The 13566-nt window shown below is 44.9% G+C and overlaps 8 non-coding genes across 8 annotated transcripts; all 8 read right to left on the reverse strand.

The window, feature by feature from the left end:
• Positions 1 to 960: 960 nt before the first annotated feature.
• On the reverse strand, positions 961 to 1048 carry trnay-gua (transfer RNA tyrosine (anticodon GUA)). Its single transcript is given in 2 exon segments — positions 961 to 996; positions 1012 to 1048. It is a non-coding gene; the product is annotated as a tRNA-Tyr (tRNA).
• Positions 1049 to 2214: 1166 nt separating this feature from the next.
• trnay-gua (transfer RNA tyrosine (anticodon GUA)) lies at positions 2215 to 2302 on the reverse strand. Its single transcript is given in 2 exon segments — positions 2215 to 2250; positions 2266 to 2302. It is a non-coding gene; the product is annotated as a tRNA-Tyr (tRNA).
• A 1165-nt stretch (positions 2303 to 3467) lies between these two features.
• Positions 3468 to 3555, reverse strand: trnay-gua (transfer RNA tyrosine (anticodon GUA)). The gene is given in 2 exon segments: positions 3468 to 3503; positions 3519 to 3555. It is a non-coding gene; the product is annotated as a tRNA-Tyr (tRNA).
• Positions 3556 to 3982: 427 nt separating this feature from the next.
• trnay-gua (transfer RNA tyrosine (anticodon GUA)) lies at positions 3983 to 4070 on the reverse strand. Its single transcript is given in 2 exon segments — positions 3983 to 4018; positions 4034 to 4070. It is a non-coding gene; the product is annotated as a tRNA-Tyr (tRNA).
• A 1165-nt stretch (positions 4071 to 5235) lies between these two features.
• trnay-gua (transfer RNA tyrosine (anticodon GUA)) lies at positions 5236 to 5323 on the reverse strand. Its single transcript is given in 2 exon segments — positions 5236 to 5271; positions 5287 to 5323. It is a non-coding gene; the product is annotated as a tRNA-Tyr (tRNA).
• A 1162-nt stretch (positions 5324 to 6485) lies between these two features.
• Positions 6486 to 6572, reverse strand: trnay-gua (transfer RNA tyrosine (anticodon GUA)). The gene is given in 2 exon segments: positions 6486 to 6521; positions 6536 to 6572. It is a non-coding gene; the product is annotated as a tRNA-Tyr (tRNA).
• A 3674-nt stretch (positions 6573 to 10246) lies between these two features.
• trnay-gua (transfer RNA tyrosine (anticodon GUA)) lies at positions 10247 to 10334 on the reverse strand. Its single transcript is given in 2 exon segments — positions 10247 to 10282; positions 10298 to 10334. It is a non-coding gene; the product is annotated as a tRNA-Tyr (tRNA).
• A 1166-nt stretch (positions 10335 to 11500) lies between these two features.
• Positions 11501 to 11588, reverse strand: trnay-gua (transfer RNA tyrosine (anticodon GUA)). Its single transcript is given in 2 exon segments — positions 11501 to 11536; positions 11552 to 11588. It is a non-coding gene; the product is annotated as a tRNA-Tyr (tRNA).
• Positions 11589 to 13566: the final 1978 nt, after the last annotated feature.

Here is a 13566-nt window from a genome sequence, read left to right on the forward strand (position 1 = left end):
AGACAAACACTCAATTCTGCCTCAGCGAACCTTGCAAATGCACCTATTTGCTGACTTTGTCTGGAAGGCCATTCAGGAGATGCCCTCACATGTCAGTGAGCTGAGTGACTGACTTTCTATTTGAAAGACATTCATTCAACCTCAGAGATAGGGGCAGATCATGCACACATTTAATTTCCTTATATGCCACGGCTGTGCATCTTTGACGCTTTCTAAAATTCAATAATCTTCATAGCTGCAACTGTCTGTAAATTTTAATCTCCCTCCAATTTGTGTGCAGCAGCACATTCTTAACTTGGAGCTCTGTGACCTGGCCAAAAGAAGAGGTGAGCTTGACTGGTAATAGGAATAGAATAATGGACTGCCTCTCACAATAAAAGCGCAGGGTCTAGAAGTTGAAGTAATTCACTGCATCATGGCACAACGCACAATGACTTGCTTCACTGGCTACGCTGCACACCTATCTCCAAGTGGCTCGGAGATCAGCAGGGAAGTCCTGCTAGTGTCAGCCTGCTGCCCAAATACAGTAGACGCTTGTCTCCATCAGCAAGTCCTCAAAGCAACAGGTGAGCTTCATCTGAAGGGATTTCAATTTGGATGATGACAGAAGCAGCCAAGAGTGCAATGATATGGATTGAATTAGACACGAGCTGAAAGTTGCTGCTGGGATGACTGTGCAGGGGCAGTGAGCTGGTGTCTCCGACTGACAGATGTCTACTTGTACTTTGAATTGTGTTCTGGGAGTTTGGATGCATTGTAGTCAAAGGAATACCCTGGTGGCCAGCAGGTGCCGAAGAGAATGCAAAGATCCAGGTTCTGGGCGTTTTGAAAAATGAAAAGAAGGGCTGCTGCACCTGTAGATGAATATGCGAAGGAGTAATGTAAAGAGAAGAGTTTGAATGGGTGTCATGCGTTTAGTTGCGCTTGGAATGTTGTTTGTTGAAAAAGGGAAGGGGAGCTTCCTTCGAGCCAGAATTGAACGAGCGACCTAAGGATGTCAGTTTCAATGATCTACAGTCCTCCGCTCTACCAGCTGAGCTATCGAAGGAGAGGCCACATGCAGTTGTTCTTTTCTGGTTATTTCTCACATGCCATTAGCGATTTGACGCTTCATCTCACTCTGCATGTTGCTGCTATGTGAGACTTTGAGCCATTAACAGAACTCCATAGCAAGAGTCTGTGCTACTTTCAATGAAACGTTTCATGATGCAAACTGCAGATCAAAGCTTTCCCTCCTCCTTGCATTGCAATTTCAGACAAACACTCAATTCTGCCTCAGCGAACCTTGCAAATGCACCTATTTGCTGACTTTGTCTGGAAGGCCATTCAGGAGATGCCCTCACATGTCAGTGAGATGAGTGACTGACTTTCTATTTGAAAGACATTCATTCAACCTCAGAGATAGGGGCAGATCATGCACACATTTAATTTCCTTATATGCCACGGCTGTGCATCTTTGACGCTTTCTAAAATTCAATAATCTTCGTAGTTGCAACTGTCTGTAAATTTTAATCTCCCTCCAATTTGTGTGCAGCAGCACATTCTTAACTTGGAGCTCTGTGACCTGGCCAAAAGAAGAGGTGAGCTTGACTGGTAATAGGAATAGAATAATGGACTGCCTCTCACAATAAAAGCGCAGGGTCTAGAAGTTGAAGTAATTCACTGCATCATGGCACAACGCACAATGACTTGCTTCACTGGCTACGCTGCACACCTATCTCCAAGTGGCTCGGAGATCAGCAGGGAAGTCCTGCTAGTGTCAGCCTGCTGCCCAAATACAGTAGACGCTTGTCTCCATCAGCAAGTCCTCAAAGCAACGGGTGAGCTTCATCTGAAGGGATTTCAATTCGGATGATGACAGAAGCAGCCAAGAGTGCAATGATATGGATTGAATTAGACACGAGCTGAAAGTTACTGCTGGGATGACTGTGCAGGGGCAGTGAGCTGGTGTATCCGACTGACAGATGTCTACTTGTACTTTGAATTGTGTTCTGGGAGTTTGGATGCATTGTAGTCAAAGGGATACCCTGGTGGCCAGCAGGTGCCGAAGAGAATGCAAAGAGCCAGGTTCTGGGCGTTTTGAAAAATGAAATGAAGGGCTGCTGTGCCTGTAGATGAATATGCAAAGGAGTATTGTAAAGAGAAGAGTTTGAATGGGTGTCATGCGTTTAGTTGCGCTTGGAATGTTGTTTGTTGAAAAAGGAAAGGGGAGCTTCCTTCGAGCCGGAATTGAACCAGCGACCTAATGATGTCAGTTTGAATAATCTACAGTCCTCCACTCTACCAGCTGAGCTATCGAAGGAGAGGCCACATGCATCTTTCTTTTCTGGTTATTTCCCACATGCCATTAGCGATTTGACGCTTCATCTCACTCTGCATGTTGCTGCTATGTGAGACTTTGAGCCATTAACAGAACTCCATAGCAAGAGTCTGTGCTACTTTCAATTAAACGTTTCATGATGCAAACTGCAGATCAAAGCTTTCCCTCCTCCTTGCATTGCAATTTCAGACAAACACTCAATTCTGCCTTAGCGAACCTTGCAAATGCACCTATTTGCTGACTTTGTCTGGAAGGCCATTCAGGAGATGCCCTCACATGTCAGTGAGCTGAGTGACTGACTTTCTATTTGAAAGACATTCATTCAACCTCAGAGATAGGGGCAGATCATGCACACATTTAATATCCTTAATTGCCTCGGCTGGCCATCTTTGACACTTACTAAAATTCAATAATCTTCATAGTTGCAACTGTCTGTAAATTTTAATCTCCCTCCAATTTGTGTGCAACAGCACATTCTTAACTTGGAGCTCTGTGACCTGGCCAAAAGAAGAGGTGAGCTTGACTGGGAATAGGAATAGATTAATGGACTGCCTCTCACAATAAAAGCGCAGGGTCTGGAATGTGAAATAATTCACTGCATCATGGCACAACGCACAATGACTTGCTTCACTGGATACGTTGCACACCTATCTCCAAGTGGCTCGGAAATCAGCAGGGAAGTCCTGCTAGTTTCAGCCTGCTGCCCAAATACAGTAGACGCTTGTCTCCATCAGCAAGTCCTGAAAGCAACGGGTGAGCTTCATCTGAAGGGATTTCAATTTGGATGATGACAGTCGCAGCCAAGAGTGCAATGATGTGGATTGAATCAGACACGAGCTGAAAGTTGCTGCTGGGATGACTGTGCAGGGGCAATGAGGAGGTGTGTCCGACTGACAGAAGTCTACTTGTACTTTGAATTGTGTTCTGGGAGTTTGGATGCATTGTAGTGAAAGGAATACCCTGGTGACCAGCAGATGCCGAAGAGAATGCAAAGAGCCAGGTTCTGGGCGTTTTGAAAAATGAAAAGAAGGGCTGCTGCACCTGTAGATGAATATGTAAAGGAGTAATGTAAAGAGAAGAGTTTGAATGGGTGTCATGCGTATAGTTGCACTTGGAATGTTGTTTGTTGAAAGAGGGAAGGGGAGCTTCCTTCGAGCCGGAATTGAACCAGCAACCTAAGGATGTCAGTTTGAATGATTTACAGTCCTCCGTTCTACCATCTGAGCTATCGAAGGAGAGGCCACCTACATCCTTCTTTTCTGGTTATTTCCCACATGCCATTAGTGATTTGACGCTTCATCTCACTCTGCATGTTGCTGCTATGTGAGACTTTGAGCCATTAACAAAACTCCATAGCAAGAGTCTGTGTACTGTCAATGCAACGTTTCATGATGCAAACTGCAGATCAAAGCTTTCCCTCCTCCTTGCATTGCAATTTCAGACAAACACTCAATTCTGCCTTAGCGAACCTTGCAAATGCACCTATTTGCTGACTTTGTCTGGAAGGCCATTCAGGAGATGGGCGTTTTGAAAAATGAAAAGAAGGGCTGCTGCACCTGTAGATGAATGTTTAAAGGAGTAATGTAAAGAGAAGAGTTTGAATGGGTGTCATGCGTATAGTTGCACTTGGAATGTTGTTTGTTGAAAGAGGGAAGGGGAGCTTCCTTCGAGCCGGAATTGAACCAGCGACCTAAGGATGTCAGTTTGAATAATCTACAGTCCTCCGCTCTACCAGCTGAGCTATCGAAGGAGAAGCCACAAACAACTTTCTTTTCTGGTTATTTCCCACATGCCATTAGCGATTTGACGCTTCATCTCACTCTGCATGTTGCTGCTATGTGAGACTTTGAGCCATTAACAGAACTCCATAGCAAGAGTCTGTGCTACTTTCAATGAAACGTTTCATGATGCAAACTGCAGATCAAAGCTTTCCCTTCTCCTTGCATTGCAATTTCAGACAAACACTCAATTCTGCCTCAGCGAACCTTGCAAATGCACGTATTTGCTGACTTTGTCTGGAAGGCCATTCAGGAGATGCCCTCACATGTCAGTGAGCTGAGTGACTGACTTTCTATTTGAAAGACATTCATTCAACCTCAGAGATAGGGGCAGATCATGCACACATTTAATTTCCTTATATGCCACTGCTGTGCATCTTTGACGCTTTCTAAAATTCAATAATCTTCATAGTTGCAACTGTCTGTAAATTTTAATCTCCCTCCAATTTGTGTGCAGCAGCACATTCTTAACTTGGAGCTCTGTGACCTGGCCAAAAGAAGAGGTGAGCTTGACTGGTAATAGGAATAGAATAATGGACTGCCTCTCACAATAAATGGGCAGGGTCTAGAAGTTGAAGTAATTCACTACATCATGGCACAATGCACAATGACTTGCTTCACAGGCTACGCTGCACACCTATCTCCAAGTGGCTCGGAAATCAGCAGTGAAGTCCTGCTAGTGTCAGCCTGCTGCCCAAATACAGTAGACGTTTGTCTCCATCAGCAAGTCCTCAAAGCAACGTGTGAGCTTGATCTGAAGGGATTTCAATACGGATGATGACAGAAGCAGCCAAGAGTGCAATGATATGGATTGAATTAGACACGAGCTGAAAGTTGCTGCTGGGATGACTGTGCAGGGGCAGTGAGGAGGTGTGTCCGACTGACAGATTTCTACTTGTACTTTGAATTGTGTTCTGGGAGTTTGGATGCATTGTAGCCAAAGGAATATGCTGGTGGCCAGCAGGTGCTGAAGAGAATGCAAAGAGCCAGGTTCTGGGCGTTTTGAAAAATGAAAAGAAGGGCTGCTGCGCCTGTAGATGAATATGCAAAGGAGTATTGTAAAGAGAAGAGTTTGAATGGGTGTCATGCGTTTAGTTGCGCTTGGAATGTTGTTTGTTGAAAAAGGAAAGAGGAGCTTCCTTCGAGCTGGAATTGAACCAACGACCTAATGATGTCAGTTTGAATGATCTACAGACCTCCACTCTACCAGCTGAGCTATCGAAGGAGAGGCCACATGCCGTTGTCTTTCTGGTTTTTCCCACATGCCATTAGCGATTTGACGCTTCATCTCACTCTGCATGTTGCTGCTATGTGAGACTTTGAGCCTCTAACAGAACTCCATAGCAAGAGTCTGTGCTACTGTCAATGAAACGTTTCATGATGCAAACTGCAGATCAAAGCTTTCCCTCCTCCTTGCATTGCAATTTCAGACAAACATTCAATTCTGCCTTGGCGAACCTTGCAAATGCACCTATTTGCTGACTTGGTCTGGAAGGCCATTCAGGAGATGCCCTCACATGTCAGTGAGCTGAGTGACTGACTTTCTATTTGAAAGACATTCATTCAACCTCAGAGATAGGGGCAGATCATGCACACATTTAATTTCCTTAATTGCCTCGGCTGGGCATCTTTGACACTTGCTAAAATTCAATAATCTTCATAGTTGCAACTGTCTGTAAATTTTAATCTCCCTCCAATTTGTGTGCAACAGCACATTCTTAACTTGGAGCTCTGTGACCTGGCCAAAAGAAGAGGTGAGCTTGACTGGGAATAGGAATAGATTAATGGACTGCCTCTCACAATAAAAGCGCAGGGTCTGGAATGTGAAATAATTCACAGCATCATGGCACAACGCACAATGACTTGCTTCACTGGATACGCTGCACACCTATCTCCATGTGTCTCGGAGATCAGCAGGGAAGTCCTGCTAGTGTCAGCCTGCTGCCCACATACAGTAGACGCTTGTCTCCATCAGCAAGTCCTCAAAACAACGGGTGAACTTCATTGAAGGGATTTCAATTTAGATGATGACAGTAGCAGCCGAGAGTGCAATGATGTGGATTGAATTAGACACGAGCTGAAAGTTGCTGCTGGGATGACTGTGCAGGGGCAATGAGGAGGTGTGTCCGACTGACAGATGTCTACTTGTACTTTGAATTGTGTTCTGGGATTTTGGATGCATTGCAGTCAAAGGAATACCCTGGTGGCCAGCAGGTGCCGAAGAGAATGCAAATATCCAGGTTCTGGGCGTTTTGAAAAATGAAAAGAAGGGCTGCTGCACCTGTAGATGAATATGCGAAGGAGTAATGTAAAGAGAAGAGTTTGAATGGGTGTCATGCGTTTAGTTGCGCTTGGAATGTTGTTTGTTGAAAAAGGGAAGGGGAGGTTCCTTCGAGGCGGAATTGAACCAGCGACCTAAGGATGTCAGTTGAATGATCTACAGTCCTCCGCTCTACCAGCTGAGCTATCGAAGGAGAGGCCACATGCAGTTGTTCTTTTCTGGTTATTTCTCAAATGCCATTAGCGATTTGACGCTTCATCTCACTCTGCATGTTGCTGCGATGTGAGACTTTGAGCCATTAACAGAACTCCATAGCAAGAGTCAGTGCTACTTTCAATTCAACGTTTCATGATGCAAACTGCAGATCAAAGCTTTCCCTCCTCCTTGCATTGCAATTTCAGACAAACACTCAATTCTGCCTTATCGAACCTTGCAAATGCACGTATTTGCTGACTTTGGCTGGAAGGCCATTCAGGAGATGCCCTCACATGTCAGTGAGCTGAGTGACTGACTTTCTATTTGAAAGACATTCATTCAACCTCAGAGATAGGGGCAGATCATGCACACATTTAATTTCCTTATATGCCACTGCTGTGCATCTTTGACGCTTGCTAAAATTCAATAATCTTCATAGTTGCAACTGTCTGTAAATTTTAATCTCCCTCCAATTTGTGTGCAACAGCACATTCTTCACTTGGAGCTGTGTGACCTGGCCAAAAGAAGTGGTGACCTTGACTGGTAATAGGAATAGAATTATGGACTGCCTCTCACAATAAAAGCGCAGGGTCTCGAAGGTGAAGTAATTCACAGCATCATGGCACAACGCACAATGACTTGCTTCACTGGATAAGCTGCACACCTATCTCCATGTGTCTCGGAGATCAGCAGGGAAGTCCTGCTAGTTTCAGCCTGCTGCCCACATACTGTAGACGCTTGTCTCCATCAGCAAGTCCTCAAAGCAACGGGTGAGCTTCATCTGAAGGGATTTCAATTTAGATGATGACAGTAGGAGCCGAGAGTGCAATGATGTGGATTGAATTAGACACGAGCTGAAAGTTGCTGCTGGGATGACTGTGCAGGGGCAATGAGGAGGTGTGTCCGACTGACAGATGTCTACTTGTACTTTGAATTGTGTTCTGGGAGTTTGGATGCATTGTAGTCAAAGGAATACCCTGGTGGCCAGCAGGTGCCGAAGAGAATGCAAAGATCCAGGTTCTGGGCGTTTTGAAAAATGAAAAGAAGGGCTGCTGCACCTGTAGATGAATATGCGAAGGAGAAATGTAAAGAGAAAAGTTTGAATGGGTGTCATGTGTTTAGTTGCGCTTGGAATGTTTTTTGTTGAAAAAGGGAAGGGGAGCTTCCTTCGAGCCAGAATTGAACCAGTGACCTAAGGAAGTCAGTTTGAATGATCTACAGTTCTCCGCTCTACCAGCTGAGTTATCGAAGGAAAGGCCGCATGCAGCTGTTGTTTTCTGGTTATTTCCCACATGCCATTAGCGATTTGACGCTTCATCTCACTCTGCATTTTGCTGCTATGTGAGACTTTGAGCCATTAACAGAACTCCATAGCAGGAGTCTGTGCTACTTTCAATTAAACATTTCATGATGCAAACTGCAGATCAAAGCTTTCCCTCCTCCTTGCATTGCAATTTCAGACAAACACTCAATTCTGCCTTAGCGAACCGTGCAAATGCACCTATTTGCTGACTTTGCCTGGAAGGCCATTCAGGATATCCCCTTAGATGTCAGTGAGCTGAGTGACTGACTTTCTATTTGAAAGACATTCATTCAACCTCAGAGATAGGGGCAGATCATGCACACATTTAATTTCCTTAATTGCCTCGGCTGTGCATCTTTGACGCTTGCTAAAATTCAATAATCTTCATAGTTGCAACTGTCTGTAAATTTTAAACTCCCTCCAATTTGTGTGCAACAGCACATTATAAACTTGGAGCTGTGTGACCTGGCCAAAAGAAGAGATGAGCTTGACTGGTAATAGGAATAGAATTATGGACTGCCTCTCACAATAAAAGCGCAGGGTCTAGAAGGTGAAGTAATTCACAGCATCATGCCACAACGCACAATGACTTGCTTCACTGGATACGCTGCACACCTATCTCCATGTGTCTCGGAGATCAGCAGGGAAGTCCTGCTAGTGTCAGCCTGCTGCCCACATACAGTAGACGCTTGTCTCCATCAGCAAGTCCTCAAATCAACGGGTGAGCTTCATTTGAAGGGATTTCAATTTAGATGATGACAGTAGCAGCCGAGAGTGCAATGATGTGGATTGAATTAGACACGAGCTGAAAGTTGCTGCTGGGATGACTGTGCAGGGGCAATGAGGAGGTGTGTCCGACTGACAGATGTCTACTTGTACTTTGAATTGTGTTCTGGGAGTTTGGATGCATTGTAGTCAAAGGAATACCCTGGTGGCCAGCAGGTGCCGAAGAGAATGCAAAGAGCCAGGTACTGGACGTTTTGAAAAATGAAAAGAAGAGCTGCTGCGCCTGTAGATGAATATGCAAAGGAGTAATGTAAAGAGAAAAGTTTGAATGGGTGTCATGTGTTTAGTTGCGCTTGGAATGTTTTTTGTTGAAAAAGGGAAGGGGAGCTTCCTTCAAGCCAGAATTGAACCAGTGACCTAAGGAAGTCAGTTTGAATGATCTACAGATCTCCGCTCTACCAGCTGAGCTATCGAAGGAAAGGCCACATGCAGCTGTTGTTTTCTGGTTATTTCCCACATGCCATTAGCGATTTGACGCTTCAGCTCACTCTGCACTTTGCTGCTATGTGAGACTTTGAGCCATTAACAGAACTCCATAGCAGGAGTCTGTGCTACTTTCAATTAAACGTTTCATGATGCAAACTGCAGATCAAAGCTTTCCCTCCTCCTTGCATTGCAATTTCAAACAAACACTCAATTCTGCCTTCGTGAACCTTGCAAATGCACCTATTTGCTCACTTTGTCTGGAAGGCCATTCAGGAGATGCCCTCACATGTCAGTGAGCTGAGTGACTGGCTTTCTATTTGAAAGACATTCATTCAACCTCAGAGATAGGGGCAGATCATGCACACATTTAATTTCCTTAATTGCCTCGGCTGTGCATCTTTGACGCTTGCTAAAATTCAATAATCTTCATAGTTGCAACTGTCTGTAAATTTTAAACTCCCTCCAATTTGTGTGCAACAGCACAGTATTAACTTGGAGCTGTGTGACCTGGCCAAAAGAAGAGATGAGCTTGACTGGTAATAGGAATAGAATAATGGACTGCCTCTCACAATAAAAGCGCAGGGTCTAGAAGTTGAAGTAATTCACTGCATCATGGCACAACGCACAATGACTTGCTTCACTGGCTACGTTGCACACCTATCTCCAAGTGGCTCGGAGATCAGCAGGGAAGTCCTGCTAGTGTCAGCCTGCTGCCCACATACAGTAGACGCTTGTCTCCATCAGCAAGTCCTCAAAGCAACGGGTGAGCTTCATCTGAAGGGATTTCAATTCGGATGATGACAGTAGCAGCCGAGAGTGCAATGATATGGATTGAATTAGACACGAGCTGAAAGTTGCTGCTGGGATGACTGTGCAGGGGCAGTGAGGAGGTGTGTCCGACTGACAGGAGTCTACTTGTACTTTGAATTGTGTTCTGGGAGTTTGGATGATTTGTAGTGAAAGGAATACCCTGGTGGCCAGCAGGGGCCGAAGAGAATGCAAAGAGCCAGGTTCTGGGCGGTTTGAAAAATGAAAAGAAGGGCTCCTGCACCTGTAGATGAATATGCGAAGGAGTAATGTAAAGAGAACAGTTTGAATGGGTGTCATGCGTTTAGTTGCGCTTGGAATGTTGTTTGTTGAAAAAGGGAAGGGGAGCTTCCTTCGAGCCGGAATTGAACCAGTGACCTAGGGATATCAGTTTGAATGATCTACAGTCCTCTGCTCTACCAGCTGAGCTATCGAAGGAGAGGTCGCATGCAGGTGTACTTTTCTGGTTATTTCCCACATGCCATTAGCGATTTGACGCTTCATCTCACTCTGCATGTTGCTGCTATGTGAGACTTTGAGCCATTAACAGAACTCCATAGCAGGAGTCTGTGCTACTTTCAATGAAACGTTTCATGATGCAAACTGCAGATCAAAGCTTTCCCTCCTCCTTGCATTGCAATTTGAGACAAACACTCAATTCTGCCTTAGCGAACCTTGCAAATGCACCTATTTGCTGACTTTGTCTGGAAGGCCATTCAGGAGATCCCCTTAGATGTCAGTGAGCTGAGTGACAGACTTTCTTTTTGAAAGACATTCATTCAACCTCAGAGATAGGGGCAGATCATGCACACATTTAATTTCCTTAATTGCCTCGGCTGTGCATCTTTGACGCTTGCTAAAATTCAATAATCTTCATAGTTGCAACTGTCTGTAAATTTTAATCTCCCTCCAATTTGTGTGCAACAGCACATTCTTAACTTGGAGCTCTGTGACCTGGCCAAAAGAAGAGGTGAGCTTGACTGGTAATAGGAATAGAATAATGGACTGCCTCTCACAATAAAAGCGCAGGGTCTAGAAGTTGAAGTAATTCACTGCATCATGGCACAACGCACAATGACTTGCTTCACTGGCTACGCTGCACACCTATCTCCAAGTGGCTCGGAGATCAGCAGGGAAGTCCTGCTAGTGTCAGCCTGCTGCCCAAATACAGTAGACGCTTGTCTCCATCAGCAAGTCCTCAAAGCAACAGGTGAGCTTCATCTGAAGGGATTTCAATTTGGATGATGACAGAAGCAGCCAAGAGTGCAATGATATGGATTGAATTAGACACGAGCTGAAAGTTGCTGCTGGGATGACTGTGCAGGGGCAGTGAGCTGGTGTCTCCGACTGACAGATGTCTACTTGTACTTTGAATTGTGTTCTGGGAGTTTGGATGCATTGTAGTCAAAGGAATACCCTGGTGGCCAGCAGGTGCCGAAGAGAATGCAAAGATCCAGGTTCTGGGCGTTTTGAAAAATGAAAAGAAGGGCTGCTGCACCTGTAGATGAATATGCGAAGGAGTAATGTAAAGAGAAGAGTTTGAATGGGTGTCATGCGTTTAGTTGCGCTTGGAATGTTGTTTGTTGAAAAAGGGAAGGGGAGCTTCCTTCGAGCCAGAATTGAACGAGCGACCTAAGGATGTCAGTTTCAATGATCTACAGTCCTCCGCTCTACCAGCTGAGCTATCGAAGGAGAGGCCACATGCAGTTGTTCTTTTCTGGTTATTTCTCACATGCCATTAGCGATTTGACGCTTCATCTCACTCTGCATGTTGCTGCTATGTGAGACTTTGAGCCATTAACAGAACTCCATAGCAAGAGTCTGTGCTACTTTCAATGAAACGTTTCATGATGCAAACTGCAGATCAAAGCTTTCCCTCCTCCTTGCATTGCAATTTCAGACAAACACTCAATTCTGCCTCAGCGAACCTTGCAAATGCACCTATTTGCTGACTTTGTCTGGAAGGCCATTCAGGAGATGCCCTCACATGTCAGTGAGATGAGTGACTGACTTTCTATTTGAAAGACATTCATTCAACCTCAGAGATAGGGGCAGATCATGCACACATTTAATTTCCTTATATGCCACGGCTGTGCATCTTTGACGCTTTCTAAAATTCAATAATCTTCGTAGTTGCAACTGTCTGTAAATTTTAATCTCCCTCCAATTTGTGTGCAGCAGCACATTCTTAACTTGGAGCTCTGTGACCTGGCCAAAAGAAGAGGTGAGCTTGACTGGTAATAGGAATAGAATAATGGACTGCCTCTCACAATAAAAGCGCAGGGTCTAGAAGTTGAAGTAATTCACTGCATCATGGCACAACGCACAATGACTTGCTTCACTGGCTACGCTGCACACCTATCTCCAAGTGGCTCGGAGATCAGCAGGGAAGTCCTGCTAGTGTCAGCCTGCTGCCCAAATACAGTAGACGCTTGTCTCCATCAGCAAGTCCTCAAAGCAACGGGTGAGCTTCATCTGAAGGGATTTCAATTCGGATGATGACAGAAGCAGCCAAGAGTGCAATGATATGGATTGAATTAGACACGAGCTGAAAGTTACTGCTGGGATGACTGTGCAGGGGCAGTGAGCTGGTGTATCCGACTGACAGATGTCTACTTGTACTTTGAATTGTGTTCTGGGAGTTTGGATGCATTGTAGTCAAAGGGATACCCTGGTGGCCAGCAGGTGCCGAAGAGAATGCAAAGAGCCAGGTACTGGACGTTTTGAAAAATGAAAAGAAGAGCTGCTGCGCCTGTAGATGAATATGCAAAGGAGTAATGTAAAGAGAAAAGTTTGAATGGGTGTCATGTGTTTAGTTGCGCTTGGAATGTTTTTTGTTGAAAAAGGGAAGGGGAGCTTCCTTCGAGCCAGAATTGAACCAGTGACCTAAGGAAGCCAGTTTGAATGATCTACAGTTCTCCGCTCTACCAGCTGAGTTATCGAAGAAAAGGCCGCATGCAGTTGTTCTTTTCTGGTTATTTCCCACATGCCATTAGCGATTTGACGCTTCATCTCACTCTGCATTTTGCTGCTATGTGAGACTTTGAGCCATTAACAGAACTCCATAGCAGGAGTCTGTGCTACTTTCAATTAAACGTTTCATGATGCAAACTGCAGATCAAAGCTTTCCCTCCTCCTTGCATTGCAATTTCAGACAAACACTCAATTCTGCCTTCGTGAACCTTGCAAATGCACCTATTTGCTCACTTTGTCTGGAAGGCCATTCAGGAGATGCCCTCACATGTCAGTGAGCTGAGTGACTGGCTTTCTATTTGAAAGACATTCATTCAACCTCAGAGATAGGGGCAGATCATGCACACATTTAATTTCCTTAATTGCCTCGGCTGGGCATCTTTGACGCTTGCTAAAATTCAATAATCTTCATAGTTGCAACTGTCTGTAAATTTTAAACTCCCTCCAATTTGTGTGCAACAGCACATTCTTAACTTGGAGTTGTGTGACCTGGCCAAAAGAAGTGGTGAGCTTGACTGGTAATAGGAATAGAATAATGGACTGCCTCTCACAATAAAAGCGCAGGGTCTAGAAGGTGAAGTAATTCACTGCATCATGGCACAACGCACAATGACTTGCTTCACTGGATACGCTGCACACCTATCTCCATGTGTCTCGGAGATCAGCAGGGAAGTCCTGCTAGTGTCAGCCTGCTGCC

Source organism: Scyliorhinus torazame, chromosome 11 (genome assembly GCF_047496885.1).
Source record: "Scyliorhinus torazame isolate Kashiwa2021f chromosome 11, sScyTor2.1, whole genome shotgun sequence".
NCBI classification, from domain to species: Eukaryota; Metazoa; Chordata; class Chondrichthyes; order Carcharhiniformes; family Scyliorhinidae; genus Scyliorhinus; species Scyliorhinus torazame.